We start from the raw sequence: 23,785 nt of genomic DNA, 5'->3' as shown, positions 1-23,785 counted from the left end.
AAAAACCACTGAAGAAAACCCAAAAATCTCTGGGAAAAGATAAATCTTTGAAGTAGCTCAAAAATATTCCAACCCAATAGCCCTCCAAGACTCTGATCAACTCTTCAAATTTGCAAAAAAAATCTCCCTCAGAACAACCCTGCAAAAAACTCTCCAAATTCTCCTCATTGAACTTAGTTTAAGAAATGCAAGAGACTCGAATGAATAGTGTGAGTAGAATAGAGGGGGTGGGGGTGTTTAAATAGTTTTAAGGGGGTCTAGATTAGGTTTAGAATTTAGGAAAAATAATAAAAAAAACCAAAAAAAAATGAAAAAAAATCATTTTTTGGCTTGCATGGCAGAACTAGTTTGGAATTGGTCTGGACCGTATGAAATCGGTCGGTTTGGTACTAAACTGATCATTTCTGGTTCAGAGGGCCGGTTCGGATCAGTCAGTTTTGCCAGTTCCGATAACACGTTTGAATTGCAGATGGGACTTCTCTTGAACATATCAACGACATGACTATGAAATTTGGTAGCATTTGACTCAAAATAGGATTAGAGGTCATGGTGACAATAAGATATAATCAAATGAGAGGCAAGTAAGCCAAGTGCCAAAGTGAGGATGCCCCAAACCTGACATGAGATACAGATAAGTGTCATGTTCAAGAGTGACATACTGCCTTTCATACAAAATACGAGATATATGTTTCTTTCCATTTCCCCCTACTATTTCTAGCGAGTACCTCTTTATTTTTAATCTCAAGCTTGAAGAGGATACCATATGCTTGGCGTATAAGTTCATCTTTCGGATGAATCCATCCTTGTATTTCTAACGAGCCCTAGGAAGGATAGCTCGGTCTGATCATGGTGACAAGTCCTTCGTTGTTTTAGTTTTACGAGTTCGACGGAAGGGTAGCTTGACATCTTTTCCATGTTTAGAGTGTTTGAAAAAGAGGCAAAAAGAAAACTCTAGATGTTTCTTTTCATATATAGTCTTTTAAGTCCGAAAAGGTAGAAAACAATACTCAAGAGAACCTCTTAGCCATGTTTAACTAAGGTATTCATTTTTCGTAGCTAGTCTATCTCAGTTCGGAAAAGCGTTAAACTTACACTGAGTAGACATCTTTTCATTTATTTTTACAAGTTCGAAAAGACAAGTGCTCGACACTCTTTTCATATTTTGAGAGTCAGAAAAGAGCTGAAAGATGATTCCACTTGAATGAACGAGTGGTATAAAGGGGTAACAACTAGTTCTGATCATGATGGAACTGCTCAAAACATGTGAAGGTCAAGAGGCTGGCTAATGAGACCACTCATCGCAAATGTTCCTCAGGCAAGGGTAAAACAACCAAGTGAAAGCGTATGATCGGCCAAAGAGATGGTGACAATGGAATGAAAAAACCAAGGCTCATCTAGCAAAAACAGGTTGATAAAAATGACAATCACGAGAGGTAAAGTGGGAATGGTTTCATTTTTACACAAGCTTGAAACATGGGAAACTATGCTTGAGGATACTTGAAGATGGTTTCATTTTTTCACAAGCTTGAAACATGAGAAAAAACTATGCTTGGATTTGGTTTCATTTTTACACAAGCTTGAAATGGAGACAAACTATGCTTGAGATTGGTTTCATTTTTACACAAGCTTGAAACAAATAAAAATTATGCTTGAGATTGGTTTCATTTTTACACAAGCTTGAAACAAAGAAAAACTATGCTTGAGATAAGTTTGCATGCCCCCAGCATAATGACTCAATCCGAGGTACATACCCCCTAAGCTTCATTTCATTCACCTAAGTATACTATTGGTTACTAACAGGTGGATGGAATGAAGGTTCACTTCCGAGATCAAATGAAAGACTCGATTGGGAATTTACGAGATCTAATCAAAGACTCTAATTAACGAGCTTGACACAGGAAAAGAACCATGCTCATGACACCTTGTTTCATTTTTTAACGAGCTTGAAACAAGACAAGGAACTCTGCTCCAAGAACCTTGATTCATTTTTTAAGGAGCTTGACACAAGACAAAGAACTCTGCTCCGAGAAACTTGATTCATTTTTTAAGGAGCTTGACACAAGACAAAGAACTTTGCTCAGACACCTTGATTCATGGACCATAAGAGGCCATGGCTTCAAAGAGGTTCTCATAAGATGGGAGAAAAACGCTTTAGAAGGAATACCTATCAAGGGATCTAATGGAAAGATCATGATCCAATGCCCCAGTACATGATGCACTATATCACTAACTAGATCATTAGTAGATGCGGGCATGGAACAGGTGGCCACATAATTAACCTGTGGCGGGGGTGATATCACTTGCATACAAGGACCATTTAGGGAAGATGGTTGATTGGGAGCCAAATTAGGACCAATGAATGAAAGCTAATCAATGGTCACAATTCTTCCTTCATACAGGAAACACATGACACGAAAGAGAGAAGAGATAAGAGCTCCCATGACATAAACATAGTCACGACCAAGGAGTAAATTAAAATCCAAAGGGCCTTGGACAACCATCACATCGATATAGATGATTTTTCCTCCCAAAGTAATAAGAAACTTAGGAAGGATCCCTAACGGTTGACTGGTTCTTCTGTTAAAAGCCAATAGATTGTGGGTAACGGGCACAAGCTGCGGAGAACCTAAAGCTTGCCAAGTAGTTAAGGACAAAATACTAACCGATGCGCCTTCGTCTATGATTGTGCTAGGTACGGGTATATTATAAGCCTGTACTATGATCTGAAAAGGCACATAAGAAGGAAGACGATATCCTGCCAGTCGACTCCAATCAAAGGAAGTGACCATACTACTTGGAGGGGGTGCCATGGGAATGGGAGAACTGCCCCCTTGCATTATGGGAACAGGAGGATCGCCCCCCTGTACCGTGGGAACGAGAGGATTGCCCCCCAATTCATTGGAATCTGAAGAAACAAGAAGAACTTGAGCGGTATGAAGTTCACTCTCTACGGGAAAGGTACGATCAACTAAAGGTGGAATCGATTCAACCATTTTTTCAACCAATGGTTGGTCAAGAATGGGCTCATGGGATTCACATTCAGGGAGAGTGGGATTGACTAGAGATTGATTAGAGGAAAGCTTTTGGTAACCAGTTGGAAGACGAGGCCGAGAAGCTGTAAGGTTGTCTAACACTTTTGAGGCCTCATCCATATAAGGACAAAGGTGAATAAGATGATTCCCTTCACATAACGTACAAGGAAAGTTGACTTTACCCTTTTTCCCATGGATCTTATGATCACTAGTTGAGGGTTTATCAATAACATTATCTCTAGAGGTTGATGACAAAGGCCAATGTGATCTTGTAGACCACACTTCTAATACTTTGGGAATACTAGGACAATATCTAAGAAGGTGGTCACCCTTACAAAGCATGCAAGGAAATTTCACTTTGCGGGGTTGATTGGAAGGTTTCTCCCTACTAGTTGCATCCATAGCAATGGCTGCTTGGTTGCCCCCCTGCTTATTTTTCTTCTTCTTAATCTTCCTTTTCTTCTTCTCCTTATCCACCTGGTTACTTACTCGCAACCTTTTGCTAGACAAAGAGGAAGAAGATCGAACCACTGAAGAAGGCAAAGAGTCAACTTTAGGATCAAGTGGAGGTTGATATTGTTCAGGTGGAGGAGAACCTGATTGAGAAGCAGTTTGGACATTCGAGACCATAGCGGTCGAAAATAACCAAACTAGCAAACCAATGGTAAATCTGGGAAGGGGCAATGTTGCCATATAAGGAGGACCAATATTTCCAAAAGAAGGAAAAGGACCAGGATTCTCGTCAGAGGGGTTTCCTTGATTGGTGGAGTCAGGAACTGTTGCCATTAATCTCAACCTAAGATCCGCTAAGGAGTATTTCCACAAGAAGGATGTTGTTCTGCGGTCAATTAATTGATTTTAGAAATTAACCAAAATAAATCAAAGAGGGGAATTTAGGCATAAAGGTTTACCAAGCAACCGTGAACTGCAATATACACCTTTGCGAACCAAGGACTTGACGTACAACAACTAATCTCCCTGAATGTTGTGTTCGATGTATCACGATATACAAGGCGGCAGACTCGGTTACCTATGGATGGATAGCAACCTATAGGCGATTCCCAAAATATACTTGATGGTACGTGGGAGTGCGGTTCGTAGTAGTGCTGTCTAATGTGTAACTGTTCGATGAGAGCGTTCCTTTATACTTTTCATGCGTGGAGCGCTGTCCGATATACTCGACGGTACGTGGAGAACAATCCTATGCATGCACTTACGTGGAACGAGATTTCACCCCTGGGATGCAACGCTAGAAAACAACAACATCTCCTATGTTTAGTGACGCCGGAACACGTCTCTAGCTGAGACCTCTAGATGCTTTTGTTAATGTTCCAAATGCTCCTTAGGTTAACTGAGATAAATTTTAAAGTTGATATTGAATTATGTTTCGGTTTCAAGGCTCAAAAATTGATGTCACCTGAACACACCTATGATGCAACTAGCATGAGAAAGACTCTTTCCATTTCAATGAAGGCTATATAGCATAGGGAAGAAGTTCAAACATTGATACAACAACAAAGTATGCAACAAACAAAACTTCCTAACTAGATCTTTCACTTTCACTATTCTAATGCACCCACCAAAAGTAAAATGAATTTCAATTCACTAAAATGCACCTATATGAATTTTTTCACTTTTTCTTTTCAATGACTAAGAATGCACTTTTCAGCTTTCAACACTAAGCAATGTAATCTATGCTTAATGATAATCCCAAAAACGACTTTTCAATGCAATGTAATCTAATGCAATTTCGAAAAGTAAACTTTGAGATGAAAGTTAAGCAAATGCAAATGCCATTTCTTTTATGGTTTTCAAAAGAACTAATAATGCTTTAACCAACTACAAATCAATGTTCCTTCCACACATACAAGCAACAAACAATAAATTCAGTTGACCCAAAGAACTAAAGTCTCAACCAAAATTCACTTTCACTACTTCAAACAATGGGATGGACTTTTGCAAACCAATAAGAAATCAACAAAAATAATGGAAAATTCTATGCACACAAAGTAGGAGAAAGACTTCAGAGATCAAGTCATTGTAGGTCTTCTGTCAGAAACCCTAAAAAAATCTCATTTTTTGGACCAGCACTATTGTAAAGGTCAAAATCTGCGCTGACAGGGTCTTCTGCGCTGGCAACGCTCTGTTATGCATAAAAAAGCTCTCTGGGCAAGAAAAGCTTAGGAAAAAACAAACAAAGTTGAACAGAGACCTAGATTTTACACTCTAAACCACACACCACTCAATGTTGATTCACAATTGATCAAAGTTATGGATCACTAAGAGGTTGGCCAAACTAATAAAAAAGACCAAACATAAAAGGAGGTTTGAAGGGTTATAAGCTCCCCAATGGAGTCACCATTTTGTTGTGCAGGCAATCCTTTTTGCGGACAAAAACGATCCCTCTAGTCCTATGGGAGGATCTAGCAACAAACGAAGACAAATATATGTAAACTTTCCTAGTTTATACTAGAAAACACAAAGGAGGATAGATGACCTACCTCACTTTGATGCTAACATCCGTTGGTGTCGTCCTTGATTCTTTCGCTTCCAAGCTCAATCTCCTCTTCACCATTATGGATGAATACCTGCAAGGAAGATCACGTGGAGACAACAAACACATACATAGCAAAATCCATTCCAATATAAACCATGTAACAGATCAAGGAGTATTACACTAAATGAGCAATAATTGACACATTTATGGAAAGCAAACACATAATGTATTATTAATAGATGGTAAAGGGAGCATTACAACCACTTAAGCCTTGATGTTGGAAGCCTCCTTTAGGTGAGTTTCCAAGTCCTAGCCTTAACCTTCAAGCACTCCTTTCTTCTTAACAAAATGGGCATCAATTGGGCATAGTTCAACACTAGGAAGGCAACCAATCATTAGTGGATAGTAGGGAATTCATTTATAGGGAAGGAGAGGGAGTTGAGGATCCATGAAAAGAGGGAGGAGTTCCACATTTCAAGGGAGAGATCCATGTAAAGAGGATCTAGGGTTAGGAATGGGAGGTCTCGTTCCAATCTCCATCTATTTGAAACCACGTCGTTGTTCTTGAGCTTTCTAGTAAGAGAAGCTTCTCCTCCATTTTGGGAAAAACTGTCTGAAAAGGACCAGCGTGGATTTTCCTGGTAAAAGTAGTGTTGGTAGCACTAGTCACTAGTTATGCAAAAGGTTACTAGCACGGATTTTCCTACTAAAAGTAGTGTTGGGCTTGCAAAACAAGGTTTTTGACAAGCTCTTCAGAATTTTTTCAAGGCAAGTTTTCTTCCTTTTATTCAGGGATGTTCCAAACATGTTTCATAGTGAATACATTGTCTGCGACAACTTTCATCACTTTGCGACATTTGTGACATTGACGACTGAAAATGCGACACTTTAGGATACGAGACTGGGAGTGCGACAAAATACTGTATAACAACAGGTCTGGGGAAAAGGTTATCAATTATTCTCTTTAACACCTTGCTCGTTATTAATTTTTTTTCGTTTGCTAGTTTACGAGAGTCCTTAGATGACTGCACGACTAACCTATGGCTTGAGTAGTCGTGACCCAAGGGCATCGAAGTTGTCAAGATTACTCGGGGATCGCACTTGGCCGGGGCCACTCTAGCCCTTAGCATCACTGCATTTTTTGCCCAAAGAGTTTTGAACCAATAGTCTTTACACCATGGGGTGCCTTAACAGAACACTTTGTCAACATTTATTTTATGCTCCGTGGGTTGCCTTGCTGGTTATTAATGAAATTGTGGGTCATTTACAACTTCTTATGGTATATCCGACAAGTTGTGGGCCATTAAGACCAGGATCATGTGATATAGCTTCAATATATGAGGATTCCAGTTGAAATTAGAGTGGCACAACATCAACATGGTGGGAATATTCCTTGTGTTGGCATTTATACACGAGGTCTTTTTCAGGGGCTGCTGATAACTAAAGATGATGGAAGACACATTTCGTGGGAGGTTATGGACTCTAAAAATAATATCATTCTTGTTTATACTTCCTACTTCAAAAGTCCATTTCAGTTGGAATGGAGAGAGATTATGAATTGGTATTTGATCGAGTTAGTGATGTTTGGAAAGATACTTCTAGCTGGAGGTATAGTGCAGCAGGAGCCCTCGAATATTTGGGATGACAAAATCCCAAATGGGCAATAGGATCCAGGTCTTAACGGGGTGTCTAGGATTCATTTGATGCAACAACAATTTCTCAGACTCAGTTGGGGTGAGACATGATAGGTAGCAAGATCAGATAGATCTTTTGGTAGAGTGGTGGGGTGCATTATCGGGTTTATAGAGAGCATGGATGACATTGTTATAGGCATTTTATTCGGGAGATGAGTAGCATGCAAAGATTGGGTATTCCACATGGGGATGGAACATTCAAAGAATAGGTTTGCCTTTGAGTTAGGGGATGGACGCCTACAGGATGATGAGTATATAGTAGAGGATGACATCATCTGCTTAGTCCCCAAGTCCAGACTCAAGGACAAGACTATGACGATGATCCATGCTTCACTATTGGCAGTTCATCCCGAGGATTGCCACAGTTACAGTTAGGTCAATGAGAGGTTCTATGGGAAGGCCTCAAGGGTGTTATATTTGGTGATGCGCTGGAGTGTATGGCTTATCAGCAAGACAAATCGAGGCATGATTGTTTGGCAAGCTTATTAGAGGACTTGCCTAATCTAGATCCATAATTGGAGAGTGTATTTGTGGACCTTTAATAGGTCTACTAGAGGTGCAGGGTTGTGGTTACATTGATAGAATATTTGATTGGGTGACGGAGTTCGCACATCCTTTCATGATCCCGTTCGAGTACAGGTCAGCCTAGGGGGTAGGATTGTTTGGCAAGAAAGTGTGCAGGCAGGATCTTTTCAGGTGGGATGGCATTGGCATGACACAGTGTTGGGCATGGTATGGTGAGGATGCTCTCCATTTGGTGGATTGGGTTCTAGGGGAGCAGATGATTAGCACAACAGTGACACCCCCACTGGCACATGAGGAGATATGCCCTTCAGATTTACCATGGATGATTTTGAGGGATGTTTCACACTACAATGGATCCACTTGTGGTTGGATGATACAATGGTATATTTGGGACCTAGGTATCGAGGGATTTATTGATGGTTGGATAGTACAATGGTATGGAGTGACACAATGGCACATTTGGGACCCGAGGATTGATATGTAGGTTATGGCATTGTTTGAGGACAAGCAATCTTGAGGAGGGAGGACTACCATGTCCCTTTTCCTAGCGATCACTGCAGGGGAAACAATTGATTTAATTAGATTAAAATGTGGTCAAGAGAACGGGGGGAGCTTTATAAAGTCACATTATTATGTATTTACTTGCACATGGTATTGGTACCCATGGTATTGACACCCATGGAACACTTATCCATGGTATTGGTGCCCATGGTATTCGTATCCATGGAATACTTACCCATGGTATTGGGATGACCGAAGAATATAAAAGGGCACTCAAGATCATTCTTTAGGCATGTTTGGATATCTGATGGATTGTTTACTTTGGCTCTTGGAGCTTGCTTGAGGGTTCATAACCCTGAGCATGATCTTCTTCGGTGGAGCAATTTCTCATGCTAGTTGATTAAAATAACCATTCTTCAGTGGTGTAATACTCCACCCTAGCTAGTCTTGAAGGAGGAATCACCCAAATTCCTCATTGGGTCAATTTGTGGATTCTATCTTAACAGGTATATAGAGGAGCCATCCAGGTTTCTCATTAGGGCATCGATGAATTCATTGGAGAATTCATTGTTTAGCCATTTGTGCCATCTTGTTGGTGTCTTAACGGGTTCTCATGTATATTCAGATTCATGTTTAATATAATAAGGTTAAGTTTATTGCTTTTGCTTACTTTCAAATGAGGGTTTCATGTTAAATTATATTTAATATGTTTGATGAAATGTTCTTACATTAATAATTTGCAAAAAATCAGTGGCAATGTCATTTTTGCAAAGTACTGGTTAAAAATACCCTAGTAGTAATTGTGAAGATTATTAGAAAATCTTGTTTGGGACATTTCAGGGGTTATAGAAAGAGATGTGCACTATCTATATTAGGATCAAGTACCAGTATGTGGGATTATTATATATAGATCTAATTCTCGATTCAACTCATGATAATGGCCCTAAAGGAGTTAGGGATACTAACGATGACTAACTTATCAATGCCTATAATATTTGATTACTAGGATGACCATGACCAAGAGTGGAGTGGAAGCTATGACACATAGAATCATTGGGAAGACCATGAACAACACCTAAGGTGACATGAAAAATGACTGGGAGTACCATGACCAACTGCTATTTGGTGGTTTTAGTATTAAAAAAATGAAATGTGTATTTTCTTAACTATTTCATTTTTTTTTTGGGTTGAGGACATTCCTTGATTTTGCACAGTGATATAGTATGCATCACATATTTGGTTTGAGGACGTTTTCCCACAATTTGGTATGAATTATGTGTTCTCAAGTCTGCACTTGGGGCATCAGGTGCATCTCTTGATAAACATAGGTTGAGGCACATTCTCTTGTGCTCATGTGCATTATAGTACATTTCCTAAATATTAAAGTTTTGGAAATTTCATAAAATAGAACAAAAACCACATAGGTGAGCATTACAATTTAAGGCCAAATAAGTGACAAATATAGTGTTAGAAAATCAGAAAGGCAAAAAGATTTTTTTTACGTTGATAATTACTTGTGAGATTCTTATGTTCTTATTAACTTTATTGTGTTCTTCTTTTATCTTAGTTCATCAAGCAATTACCAAAAGAATAGCACGAAGATCAAAGACACCAGATGTAGGTGGACAGCCATGGAAAAACCCCAATCTAGGGGAAATCCCTGTCAACAACTCTTCCTTCAATAGTTTCACGAGATAATCCAAGACTCTTGACCTAGATACTCACTTCCTCCACACCAAGTCAACCCTTTCTTCCTTCTGTAGATGATAACCCTTTCAACAATAATTTCAACCTAGCAACGTCAATTTCGACCTAGCAGCAACAACTTCGACCTGGAAGCAATTAGCAACAGTAGTTTCAATGCAGCAGTAGAGACTTCGATCTTCCTAGAAAGTTCACGTGTGAGAGATAGATGGCCCAAAACATTCAATCTTGAACTTCCCTGCGATTCTCCTCCTCCTTTTCCAACTTTGCACTTTTTAGCTGCCTCTTCTTGTAATTCAAACTTGTGTGAGTATCTACATTCCAAATGAATCGAACTGCTTCAATATATAGGCTTTTGGTGAGGTCGAATTACCCTGTTTGAGGCCTACTTGATCTCCTTGAGGCCGATCTGGTGTGGAGGTGACAAATAACTTATTTGACTCAATAATAAATCTTTTTACATGATTCAAATGCCCAAGAAGGTTCTCTTTAAATGGACAATGACTCTAATGACTCATTATAAATCCTAGAAGTCCTCAGTGAGGACTTTGACCTAAAACATGATGACCCAAGCATGAAACCCATGCTTTAATGAGTCATAATAATAAGAATAATAAATTCTTTTTCTTTCTTCTGATAAATACATTTCATTATGACTCAAATACAATTAATGAAGACCGAACCTAGTTACATTCTTCAACATATAGAGTATAAGGGATATTGAGGATGTTCTTGGTTTGAGCACGACCTTGAGGAGTCCTATGTGAATGGGAGCTTATTCATTTAATGGATCCTTGACTGGGTTCAACTTCACCTCATCGACAATCTCTGCTATTTGGTTTGTTTGGCCCCTTCATTTTGGAAACCCTTCCACAATTGAAGGACATGAAGAGAATCTTGATCTAGTTCACTCTAGAATATTCTCATACTATGGTTTGATCTGTTTCATTTACTTACTTGGAGGCTTCACCAACCATTTCATACATGTGATGCTGCCATCATTAATTATAGGTGCATTTCACTCTGTTATTGTAATTTTGCTTCTCTATACATTGATTTTGTGGTCAAATTTTCATTATATTGGGTGGGTTTCAATATTTTTCGTATAAAAAGGATTTTTTGATGGTTATCCTTTATTTTGTTGATTCTTATCAATTTGTTTTGATTGAACGAATTCGTTTTCTCTATTAAACTCTAAATGAAAATAAAACTAGTGGTGTCCTTCCTAGTAGTTTGAAGTTTGCAATTAATGATAACAATCTCATCATATTTAGAGTTTTATTGCTATAAATGTGGTCAGGGTAGAAAACCCTAGGCATTTACCATTTTTATTTTCCATTGAAGTTGTGACATGAGTGTTTGTAAGATACCCCCCTCATAATATCTCGAAATTACCATTAAAATTTCTGAGTTTTCTTAGTTTGTCACTATGGTGTTTCATTAAATAGTCTGTATGCATGTGGCTACAGGTGCACTTTTCCTGTATTTTATTTAAAATAAACAAAGTACCAACAAATTCCAAAAAGATACTTCCAAACAGCAATATACAATTTCTATTGCATTCAGAGATGGTACATACTACATACCACTAATAAGGGCTTGTTGCAACAATATTAGAGAAATATGACAAGGAATATCAACAGTCTGTCAGTTAACACTTGGCTGTAGATGACTGATAAAAACCCAGAAATATTTGTCTCCAAACAACAACACAAACTTAGCTCCAGAGCGAGGGAACTCGGCCTCAAATAGGTGACTGAACTCAACCTAAGAAATAGAGACAACACTTAACAACAACTTGGCCAACAATGGAGGGTGCTCAACCCCTTCAAGTGAATATACTCGACCAACAAATAATAGATGATAAACTCAACCTACAAAAGGAGATTAATAAATAAACTTAGCCACCAAGAGGGATATAGAGCACGACCTCTTTGTTATCAGACTTAGCCAACTACACATAAAGGAACTTGACCTCCTTTAGATGTGAAACTCGACCCCCCTTTTCTCATAACTTGGCCCTCTAAGAGATGATAATACTCTGCCCTCCGGGATTGATAGAACTCGACCTCTTGAAAGATGTGAACTTAGACTGTATAAGAAATGTATAAGAAATATAGAATACTGAAAATCATGTGATAAAATCAACTAATAACACCTCTGACTTACTCCTTTTTGCCAATGTCTCCTTCTTGAACAATAAAGTGCAATGTCAAAATTTGAGTGACTCTGCTCCAATACTAGTTAGGGTGTATAGTTTCAACATCGAAACCAACTGTGCAAATTTCTAAACATAAATTCTTGATCCAGGTGGATGTTGGTGGCCACCCACCTATCCCATTTGGACCCCTACAACTGTCTCTTTCAGTTTCCTTAATTATAGCACAATTTACTATTTTTAGCATTTTTTCGGGTCCTAAACTTCCGGAGCCGAAATCCACCGCCAGCGATTTTTCTGATAAAAATCGTCTTTTCCGTTGTAGTCCTCGGAGAGATCTTTCCAACGGGCTATCATGCGCGTCAAACGGAGATAATACGACCAATTCGCGACCCCGGGAAGTTGGCTGTCCAACTCACCCCAAAACGGGGCCCACAATTTGGCGTTTCATCTTCTAGGGTTAGGTTTTGGAATGTGAAGGGTTTTCCATTGTTTCTCAATAATAAATAGGCCTTCGAGCCTCATTGTAAAGACAGTTCGAAACAGTTCAGAGGCATGTAGCCGACACATCTCTTCTCAGAGATAAGCTACCATCGCCCTAGCTGGGTTATTTCTATTTGTAAGCATATTTCTGTATTCTCCATTAATGAAATGAAGTATTATTTCCGCTGCATCTCTGTTTTTATGGTTATCGCATCTTTGTATTTATGGTTATCTCTGTAATCTATTGCGTTCCTGTTTAAATCCGGATCAATTCTGTCACTGCAACAACTGATTTATTCCCAAGAGTTATTTATGAAATCCCTTCAGTAAATATTAAAATAAATTCTACTACAAACATCACACCATTATACAAAAACAAATGTATGCACAAGAATCAATCACATCAACACAATTATTTTTGGACAATTGTCTCCAGAAAAACCCAATGCGGGAAAATCGATGTGGTAGAGGAGGGTTTTATTAATCTTCAACAACAATCGCTTTTACAGAAAAATTTACATAGACACTGGGAGAAAACACCTGAGACTTTTCTTCGAGACTTTCTGACACCCTGGAGAGCTTCCTTTCTCTACTGCGTCAGCCTTGCGTCATTCTACGTGGCTCTGTGCAGCTTTGGTCCCTCTTTGCGTCATCCCTGCATCTCTCTAATGTGCGTCTCCTTCTGCGCTGTCTCTTAGAGTCCCTGCGTCACTTCTTCTGAGCTCCCTGACTGCTGCTCATCCCCCCTCTTCCTCCACCCTGCAACTCTCCCTCTGAAATCGATCTCCTTCTCTTTGAGAATCGATTTTCCTTGAGATACTGAGTATTTGCTGGTGTGTCTCCAACTGACCCTCAAGCCTCCTCTTATACTTTTCCTGTTGAGTCTTCAACGACCGAGATTAAGTCCCTAATCAACGACTAAGATTAGATTTGGCTTGATCCTTGTCTCTTAGAAGCTTCTCATCCTTATCTTTATTAATACCCATTAATATTTTTAGTTTCATAAGTTTAGACTTAGGAACCCATTAAAAATATTAATTATTTTAATAACCCCTCATCCGGATGGAATTTCTCAAAACGACTTCTGGGTCTTGGAGATCTCATGTGCTTTAGCCTCTCCTCCAAATTTTAAGGCCAGAGCACATCTCATGCTACCACAAATCAACACTCCCTCTTAGCGAGGAATGTGCTCTAGTAATGCTCCATAATTGAAATGTCACACAGATCCTTCGCATCGGTACCTGTGCTAATGCTTGGCCTGCGATCCAACATCCATTACATTTATTGCTTCCTGTACTGCTGCCTATGACACTGCCACTGTCATTGCTACATCTGTACTGTAGCTCCCTCTCAATCTGTTGCATCATGCTGCCCATAGTACTGCTACTGCTAACTGCTGCATTGCAACTTCTGATACTTATCCATTATTGAAATGGATTCTTTACCATCCCCATCTTCTCCCTGAAATGAACAAACTTTGTTCTTCCTAGAGCCTTGGTGAGGATGTTTGCCACCTGTTCTCTTGTAGGAGTGTAGCTCAATTGTACTGCTCCTCGTTGGACATAGTCTCTAACAAAGTGACACCTGATATCAATGTGCTTCGACCGATCATGAAATACTGGATTCTCAGAGAGCTTGATGCAACTCTGATTATCACACATGATTCTGGTCGCTTCCATCCTTCTACTGAATAGGTTCACAAGCAATTTTCTAAGCCACATGGCTTCGCATGAAGCTATGCTAGCGGCCATATATTCTACTTCTACTGAGCTCAGAGCTATGGATTTCTGTTTCCTACTGCACCAGGAAGTCATCCCTGACCCAATGCTGAAACAGTACCCAATGGTACTTTTTCGATCTACTGAACTTCCACCCCAATCTGTGTCAGTGAACCCACTCAGCTTGATGTCATTGCCTGTAGTGTACAATAGTCCATGCTCGACTGTTCTTTGTATATACCTGAGAACATGTTTCGCTGCTGCCCAATACGCCCGCTTAGGTTCCACCATGAACTGACTGAGGGTGTTGACAGCATCACAAATGTCTGGCCTGGTATTGACAAGATACATCAGGGATCCTATGAGCTACCTGTACAAGGTGGGATCAACATCTTTGTCTTCCGATGCATCAATTTTCTTCCACTTGGTGATCATTGGAGTAGCCATAGGCCTACATGTTGAGAAGTTTAAGGGCAAACCAATTGTTGTATTTCTCTTTCTTAGATAATTGCTTGAGATATTATTTTCTTCAGATTTGATCGATATTATTACTATGTATCATTATCATCAACCAGCTATCAAAACAAGAAAATCAATCATGCACAAGTACACAAAATATTGGCGCCATGCCGAGGCAAAAACCTCTCCAAAATTTGAGAGGAAAAACCCTTGAACTCTTTCCCTTTGAACTCTTTATTGAGAAATTACATGACCCAAACTTGACCTTGAAATGCCTTCAACATCAAAGGAGAATACCTCAAAATATGTACCCAGTAACACTGTTCAGTTCTGCAATTGAAGAATTATATCAGTCTACACCAAAACAATTTGGATAGGCTCTCCTAGCCTTGATCTACTCTTGATCCATATATATATTTATTATACGTTGTCACAGTTATGAATATAGCTGATGTACAAGGCTTCCACAAGATGATCCGGTTCACTGTCACCATAGGGAAGGAGGGTGCCCTAGAATTTAGAGCGTATATGCATACGTGGATGGAGTTAGGGCTCTACTAGCCTTACTGTACCCTCGCACTGTCATCCGCAGACTCCTCCTTCCTATTGAGGTCAGGACTGCCCTTCAAATGCAATCATGAGATGCAATATGCTAATCCAGACCCAGATGCTGAGACGAGGTGCAGGTTCGATGAGGGGACAAACTTCCTCATATGCTGCCACTACTTTGCTACCTTGCTTCTTCGTGAGAGAAGTGTATTGAATTGCCTTGTGGAGGCTCCATACATAGCTTATATATAGGCTTGCCTCCCCATTCATTGAGCCGGCGTGAACTTCGATTAGGCCAATGTTTCCTTAGATTATTTAGCTGAGCTGACGTGGTTTCATAGCCTTCCTTTGAGTGGTTTCAAGAGTAAAATTGTGGGCACACATTTGAGTATTTCTTTGATGATCTAGAAGGACTTACATTCATTACATTTACACAAATAATACATCACTGTCTTCATTTTTACATGACTTGTCTTGAGCTCTTTAATTAGAGCAAAAATAATTCTTTAAATACAAAAATACATTAATGCAAAAATAATGAAGACCGAACCTAGTTACACTTTTCAACACTACAATCCTTCATCCTGAATCTCTATCTCCTTTGCCCAAGGAAGATCTAACCCTTCTGCTGCCAAACTTCCAACCCTAGGAAATAATGCATCTTTCCCAAATCCTTCAGTTCAAATTCTGTGGCTAGATTCTTCTTGCAATCCTCGATGAACTTGTCAGGAAGAGATCATCCACATATAATACTAGGACTAGAAGCTCATTCTCTACAACCAAATAGTAGAGATTGGGATTTGCATCACTCTTGACGAACCCCATCTTCTGCAAGTAGCCATCAATTCGACCATACCATGCTCTAGGTGCCTGTTTAAGCCCATACAAGGCTTTCTTTAATCTGCATACATGAGATTTCTTCTCATGTGTCTCAAAGCCTTCTGGCTGTTCAATGTATACTTCCTCTTCTATTACCCCGTTCAAAAATGCCGTTTTGACATCCATCTGATGAATCACCCACCCCATCTGAGTTGCAAGAGATATCACGGTTGTAATAGATGTATACTTGGCTACTGGGGCGAAGGTATATTCATAGTCTATTCCTTCCTTTTGAGCATACCCCTTAGCCACAAACCTAGCTTTGTATTTCTCCACATTGTTGTCTGCAACATATTTGATCTTGTAGATCCATCTCGAACCTACCACTGATCTGTCCTGAGGCCTAGGCACCACTTCCCAGACATCATTCACCATTATAGAGCTGTATTCCTCCACCATCGCATCCACCCATACTTGATGCTGAATGGCCTCCTGAAAACTGGAGGGTTCCCCAACTTGAGCTGCTAAAGCCTGGTATCTGTCTGGCTGTCTTCGCTACCTTTTACTGTACCTGGGTGCACCAATGAATTTTTTGCATCCTTCAATATCTGTCGGAGTTCTCGACTCGTTCTTCCGCTGGTAGTAGGCACATTTGGTAGCTCTTCCTCTTCTTGTGATTCCTCTTGTTTTGAAGGAGAATTTCTGGTACTAACTTCTATTGGTTGAAGTGGTTTGACCAATGATTTGTCTTTTGACTGTTCCTTGGAAGGCATTTCTCGAGATTTTCTGAAGCTCTATCCTCCATGAACTTTACATCTCGTCGAACTACTACCTTCGTGCTCCGTGGAAGATAGATTCTATATGCCTTAGCATTCTCGCTATATCCCACAAGATATCCTTTCTCTGTAGTTCGATCTAACTTCTTCCTCTTCTCCTTGGGTATACGACAATATGCTAAACTCCCAAATATCCTGAAATAACTAAATTCAGGTGTCTTCTCGGTAAAGACCTTTTCTGGAGTAATTTTGCCCAATGCCCTATGAAGAGTTCTATTCTGGACATAGATTGCCATGCTGCATGCTTCTGCCTACAAGAATTTTGGCATATCCTGATCATACAACATAGCCCTAGCTGCTTCCACAATGGTCTTCTTCTTCCTTTCTGCTATTCCATTCTGCTCCGGATTGTAGGGAGCTGTCCACTCTCTTCCGATGCCCTCCCTAGCACAAAAATTGGTGAAGTCCTTGTCAACATACTCTCCACCATTGTCTGAGCGCAACACTTTTATCTTCTTTCCTGTCAGATTTTCCACTTGAGCCTTAAACTCTTTGAATCGACTGAAAACCTCATCTTTGGTTTTTAGAAAGTAGATCCAAGTCTTCCTGGAATGGTCATCGATGAAGGTGACGAAGTATTCAGCACCACTAAGAGCTTTTGTGGACATCAGTCCGCAGATGTTTGAGTGTATCAATCCTAGTACACTCTTGGCCCTATTGTTACTTCTTGGAAACGCTGCTTTGGTATACTTGCCCAGACAACACCCTCTGCATGCATCATCTCATTCAGTACTAAGATCTAGAACACCTGTTACAGTTTTTCTGAGAATTCTTAAAGCCCCATGGTGCAAATGTCCTATCCTTTTGTGCCATAGTTCGTTCAAATCCTTGTCTCCATTACTGCCTATCAGTGCCATTGGTGATTCTAACTGCAATCTGTACAACCTAGTACTTCTGATTCTGATCCAGACCTTCTTTTTCCAATTGAGATGTTTGATGTGTACTTTCTCCTTAATGAAGAAAACGTCATAGCCCTTGTTTTGAAGTTGAGATATAGAAAGTAAGTTCATCCCCAGTCCTGGCACATGCAACACATTGGTAGCTCGGAACTGCTCTCCTATTTCTGTTTGAAAAACTATAGTACCTTTCCCTACTGGAGTACACTTTGCCTTATTCCCCATGGTGATCTGAAAATTCATTCTTTCTTCCTGATAATCTGAAAAACATTCTCGGATTCCTGTCATATGCCAGAAGGCTCCATTATCTATATACCAAACCTCTGAGGAGGCAGAGCTTGCTACGCAAGCAACTTCTTCTTCCAATCTAGAAGCCAACATAGAATAATCGTAATTTCTGTCTCTTGTGCATTCTTCTGAAAATCTACACGAGTCTCCTTGAGTGGATGCCTCTGCATCATGCTCTTGACCCATAATTGATTTTCCCTTCCTGTCGCCGAATCTTTGCTCTGATACCATGTGAAAATTTCTAAACAGAAATTCTATTACTGCAGCAATTGATTTATTTCACCTACTTATTATTCCCAGTAAGTTATTTATGAAATCCCTTCAGTAATATTAAAATAAATGCTATTGCAGATATCACACCATTATACAGAAACAATATATGCACAAGAATCAATCACATCAACACAATTTTTTTTGGACAATTTTCCCCGAAAAAACCCAATGCGGGAAAACCGGTGCAGCAAAGGATGGTTTTATTAATCTTCAACAACAATCGCTTTTGCAGAAAAATTTACATAGACACTGGGAGAAAACCCTTGAGACTTTTCTCTAAGACTTTCTGGCACCTTGGAGAGCTTCCTTTCTCTATTGCATTAGCCCTGCATCATTCTACGTGGCTCTGCTCAACTCTGGTCCCTCTCTGCATCATTCCTGCGTCTCTCTAATTTGTGTCTCCCTCTACGCTGTCTCTCAGAGTCCCTACGTCACTTCTTCTGAGCTCTCTAACTGTTGCTCATCCCCCCTCTTCCTCCACCTTGCAACTCTCCCTCTGAAATCGATTTCCTTCTCTTTGAGAATCGATTTTCCTTTAGATATTGAGTATCTGTTGGTGTCTCTCCAACTGACCCTCAAGCCTCCTCTTATACTTTTTCCGTTGAGTCTTCAACGACCCAGATTAAGTCTCTAATTAATGATTAAGATTAGATTTGGCTTGATCCTTGTCTCTTAGAAGCTTCTCTTGCTTATCTTTATTAATACCCATTAATATTTTTATTTTCCTAAGTTTAGACTTAGGAACCCATTTAAAATATTAATTATTTTAATAACTCCTCATCCGGATCGAATTTCTCAAAACGATTTCTGGGTCTTGGAAATCTTATGTGCTTTAGTCTCTCCTCCAAATTTCAAGGCTAGAGCACATCCGATGCTACCAAAAATCAACACCAACAACCAGAATGAAGATTTCCAAAGCCCTAGTCTCTTTCTCAAGAGCTCTCCAAAATCTATTTCTCAAGTGATCAAATGCAAGAATGAGGAGAAACTCCTCATTTCTCTTTTTTTATAATTCGACTCTTTTGTTGCCCTTTTGCCTTTTATTTTAGTAAAGTCATTTTAGTGGGTTTTCTCATATTATAATTTAAAAGTGATTTTTCATTAGCTTAGGACCCATGTTTGATTTTCTCCACTTTAACTTTTTATAAGGTGTTCTCCTAGGCGGATTGTGTTCTCTTGATTAATTTTCTCGTCCTAGACTATGGGAACTTAATTAGGATAGCAAAATCTTCTCCTTATGTCTCCTAAACGGATGGGGACATTACAGTCCTCCTCGCCCAAGATTGCTTATCCTCAAGCAATTTCAATCCAAGATGTTGGAGCACCTGTTCCCTTCCCATGTGGCATCAGGGAAATCCTTCCATTTAACCAGATACTCTTTGATGGTCCTGCTCCTTAGCTTTTGTTCCCTTACCTCTGAAAGTTCTTTGGGAACCAAAATTAATTGCCCTTCTTCATCCGATGGCGAAACTTTGGTAGAAGTGACGACGTATTGCCCCATGGCCTTCTTGAGGCATGAAACATGGAAGACATTATTGTTGAGTATGTTGTCATTGATGTCAAAGCAGGAGTAGATGTAGGATGTCGAGCTAATATAGGATGAGGTGCATGATGTCAAGCAGCAGATGCAGGATGTCAAGCAACAGGTGCAGGGCTTCAAGCAACAAGTGCAGGATGATTATGCAAATGATGATGAAACCCTAGCTCTAGTGTAGTTTGATGATGTGGCAAAAACCCTAGCTGTAGGATGAAACCCTAACCCTAGGAACCAATGATGATGATGATGTGATGAGGTCATGGTTATCGTTGATGTCCACAAAATGTTGCAGCTGGATGATGCAGGTTGATGAAACCCTAGCCACTGGATGAAACCTTAGCTCTAGGGTTTGGCTTCCTTGGAAGCTGAGCACACCCCGTAGTTATTGGCATTTTTGAGGAAGCAAATCATTGATTTTGTCTTGAAAACCTCTCCAGATGAATTTTCCTCATCATGTTGATTCTGTTCATATGCAGAGTGATTCATGGACCCTTGCTATTTGTGAGATATGTCCACTCAAAGTTAGTGACCCCAACCAGCGGTCCAAAACCCCAAGGGCTGATGATGACGATGTCGAATAAAGGATGATGTTTTGGCACCAACAGTGATGACATGGCAACATTGTATTGGCTCAGAAAGAAGGATCTTCAGGATGTGATGATGTGGCTTGTCACATGAGAGGAGTTTTTATTGAGGAATCAATTATTGGTGAGGAATAATATAATTTCAATATGGTCCAAACTTTGAAAATAACATTTGGACCAATATTAACTTTGAATTATTCTAGGTGTTGGCCTCACTATATTTTTGGCTCAAAATTAAATTATTTTCAAATTAAATAATTAATTATTTTCCTTCCAAAGGTTGAGTCAGCTTCCACAAACGAGGGCATTTCAAATACTATATAATGGCACTCATCTAATCACAAAATTATCAAACTGACTCGCATATCTCTGAGATTTTTCTCAAGCTGTGGAGAAGCTCTGAAATACTCCTGTAGTCAGAAAGGGTTCTGTGGTTCGGTTTTTTCTTCTTTAATCTTTGGAACAAGCGTTTTCGTTCTTATTTTATTTTGCAGATTTTAAAGGCATCGAACGATCTGAGGTGAATTATCCCTGCAGCCAACATGTTCCTGGAGAGATCAACAATTCTGTGGGTGTTTGGCAGGAAGAAAATTCACTGTTCTAATCAGTTGGCTTTTGGCATATTTGGGATTCGCTGCCATCTTTTTGCAGGAAGGACCGAATATTATAGATGATTAGTTCTTTGTAAAAATCGCTCATTGTCTGATCTTGTATGTGGCCATTCTAGAAATTTACAATGGCATAAAACCCTGATCTACAGTATGTGCAAATCACATCTATTGTATCAACCACACAGCTGATATTCCTCCTGTGATCTTGTGGAGAAGTGAAGTCTAGCTTGGGGTTGTCGATATTCCTTCATATGATTCAATGAAACTTCTATTAGCTATTGCGGATCCATCACTGAGACTGTGGCTCTATGGAATGTTTTTAACGCAGATCATAAACTCTAACATTTCCTGCGTCATGAGATTGAAAATTCCTTTTGGTTCAATTGGTTTTTAAATATGTGTTACAACGACTTCTCTATATTGCAGTGAATAAAACATGGAAACAAGTAATGGGCCTTATGCTGGAGTGGAGTTTTTGTGAACCTTTACCTACAGGAATGTTGTAAAGATCGACCAAGTGCGATTGTCTGAATTGTGAGAATTGGAGGGCAAGTGCATAAACTGTACATTGCATATCTTTTACAAATCATAGTTTGAATGCGTGCCAAGTTTTGGATCGATAAAGTAGAAAAGCAAATCTTTGGTTGAATGCTAAATACCCAGTGAAAGAGACAGTTTTGTAAAAGATCGTAGGTGCATTTAAATGAGGAATGATTGAGGTGATAAGTGCACTGTGCAAGTGTATCATTACATATTGCTGTTTGTATGCAGGGGTTGTTTTGAGTTGAGGAGTGGTTGTGTTGATGCAAAGATGCAGTGCAAAGCCTGATTTCTAGATCTAAAGCATGCGCTTAGAACGAAAGATAGCTGGAGTTGGTGCAATTTGAATTTGAACATTGTGACCAAAGGAATATTTGTAACAGTATATCATTGTTGCCAATTATTGTGTAAGCACTGTATATGCTGCAGATGATACTCTTGGTTGATCTTTCTGAAACTGACTCGATGATGTTGTGTGTGACATGACAGTGGCTTGATGATGTGTTGTTGCAGGGGGTGTTGGTCATGATGTCTGGCTATAATATATTGCTCTAGGTGAGACAGTGTAAGCGATCTGCATGTGATTGGTTGAAGTATATGTATGAGATGACATTTTCAGGTTTGATGATGATGACAGAGTTTGAGGCTACTGACAGTTGTAGTCTTCCAATCCTTGACAGAAATTTATAATGAGACAGTGGCACCAACATCAATGCAATTAAGGTACAAATTGTTTTTTGACACATTCTCTGGCAAAAGGTTGAAGAAATCTAAAATATAGAACAGTGGATATAGTGATTGTGGAATCAACATACTATATCCTCAGTGACCAGTTCTTGTGACAGTGCTTATGCTCTATGATAACAAGTGATCTATTATAATACATGTGGCTGAGGAGATAGTGTTCCCTTTGATACATATGACGAAGGTCTTTCTTAATGTATTTGGCAACATTCTTCATTACATATGACAGAGGTCTTCTATGATACAGTGATCATGTTACAACAACTACAGTAATGGTGATGTGATGTTGTGATAGTATGTGTACAGTGAAGTGTAGAGGTGGCAGTAGGCTGGTGCAGGAAGAGTGGCAACAGTGAATGGTTGGAGCTGTAGGCAGGTTGATGTGACAGTGGTAGTAGGAGCAATAAATTACATCTTAAAAGGTTAATTGATGCATCTAATGAAGCTTATAAACCAAGCTATGTAGGAAAGAAAAAGAAAATCATTGAAGAAAAAGGCGCACTTGAGGGGTGGTAAAAATAGGCCAAGGAAAGGGGTAACTCAGGACCCACAGTTGCTTGCTCTTCACATCATAACACTCAAAGGACAATAGTAGTATGAGTGGTACACCACAGTGTCATCTTCCATGAAGTTAACCACAAACCATCTCACCTTGTTCACTTATACCTTTTGATTGATTGGTCGGCCTAGGAACTGTTCCTCCCCTTGAGGTTGGAAGCATATTATAGGGCCCGTTGATAGCCCTCAGATGCCTATGTGGCGAAACATGTTTACAAGTCTTAAGCTAGAGAGACATTTGGAGATGAGGCTCGTGTGATGTACTTTGATGCCTTGTTCCATTAAATATGGTCCACTTTGATATTTTTATGGTTTGAGGTACCTTGATGATCTCACTTGATTCCATGAGCTGGGTTAGGTGCTTACTACAGGTTTTCATTGGTTATCCGGATCCCTGTTAATTTGGTAGCTCAGGGACAAATTCCCTCCTTTGGACAACTTTCCTCATCAAGAATGGCCCCTACTAGACCTTAGAAGAATTTAATTTGGTCAAGGAAAAATATTATTTTTTATGAAAAATACCCACAAGTACACAAAAGTACAGGTCAGCCTAAAGTCATAATTGGGTCTCTAAAGAAGCATATACATACACAACAAGGCAACCTCATTTGGACATCAGGTCAACACATCTTTTCTTCTCTCTTCTTTTGATTGGTTCGTATAGGTCTGCAATCAAGGAGTCCGAGCTCACATGTGCAATGGGAAGAAGGGCATTCTGAAATTTTTGCGTTGACTTTTGTTTGGGCAACTGTTGACCAAGTTTGACTTGGCTTTTTGAC

The 23,785-nt window shown here is 39.6% G+C and overlaps 1 protein-coding gene across 8 annotated transcripts in view; it reads left to right on the top strand.

The window, feature by feature from the left end:
* LOC149260954 (uncharacterized) overlaps nt 1-23,785 on the top strand; it is an 81,115-nt gene that overhangs the window by 11,716 nt on the left and 45,614 nt on the right. The window contains exons 2-3 of one of the 8 annotated variants that reach the window (XM_089421468.1): nt 21,936-22,111; nt 22,218-22,427. The exons of the other annotated variants lie outside the window; for them this stretch is intronic. The gene's annotated coding sequence lies outside the window, so the exon portion shown is untranslated. The remainder of the gene's footprint in view (nt 1-21,935; nt 22,112-22,217; nt 22,428-23,785) is intronic. 8 annotated transcript variants of the gene reach the window in all.

This window comes from Pinus tabuliformis, chromosome 6 (assembly GCF_031772625.1).
Source record: "Pinus tabuliformis cultivar Carrire ecotype Pingquan chromosome 6, CPIR1, whole genome shotgun sequence".
Taxonomy (NCBI): Eukaryota; Viridiplantae; Streptophyta; class Pinopsida; order Pinales; family Pinaceae; genus Pinus; species Pinus tabuliformis.
Note: the sequence above shows the minus strand (reverse complement) of the source record. Positions and strands in the feature narration are given on the sequence as shown.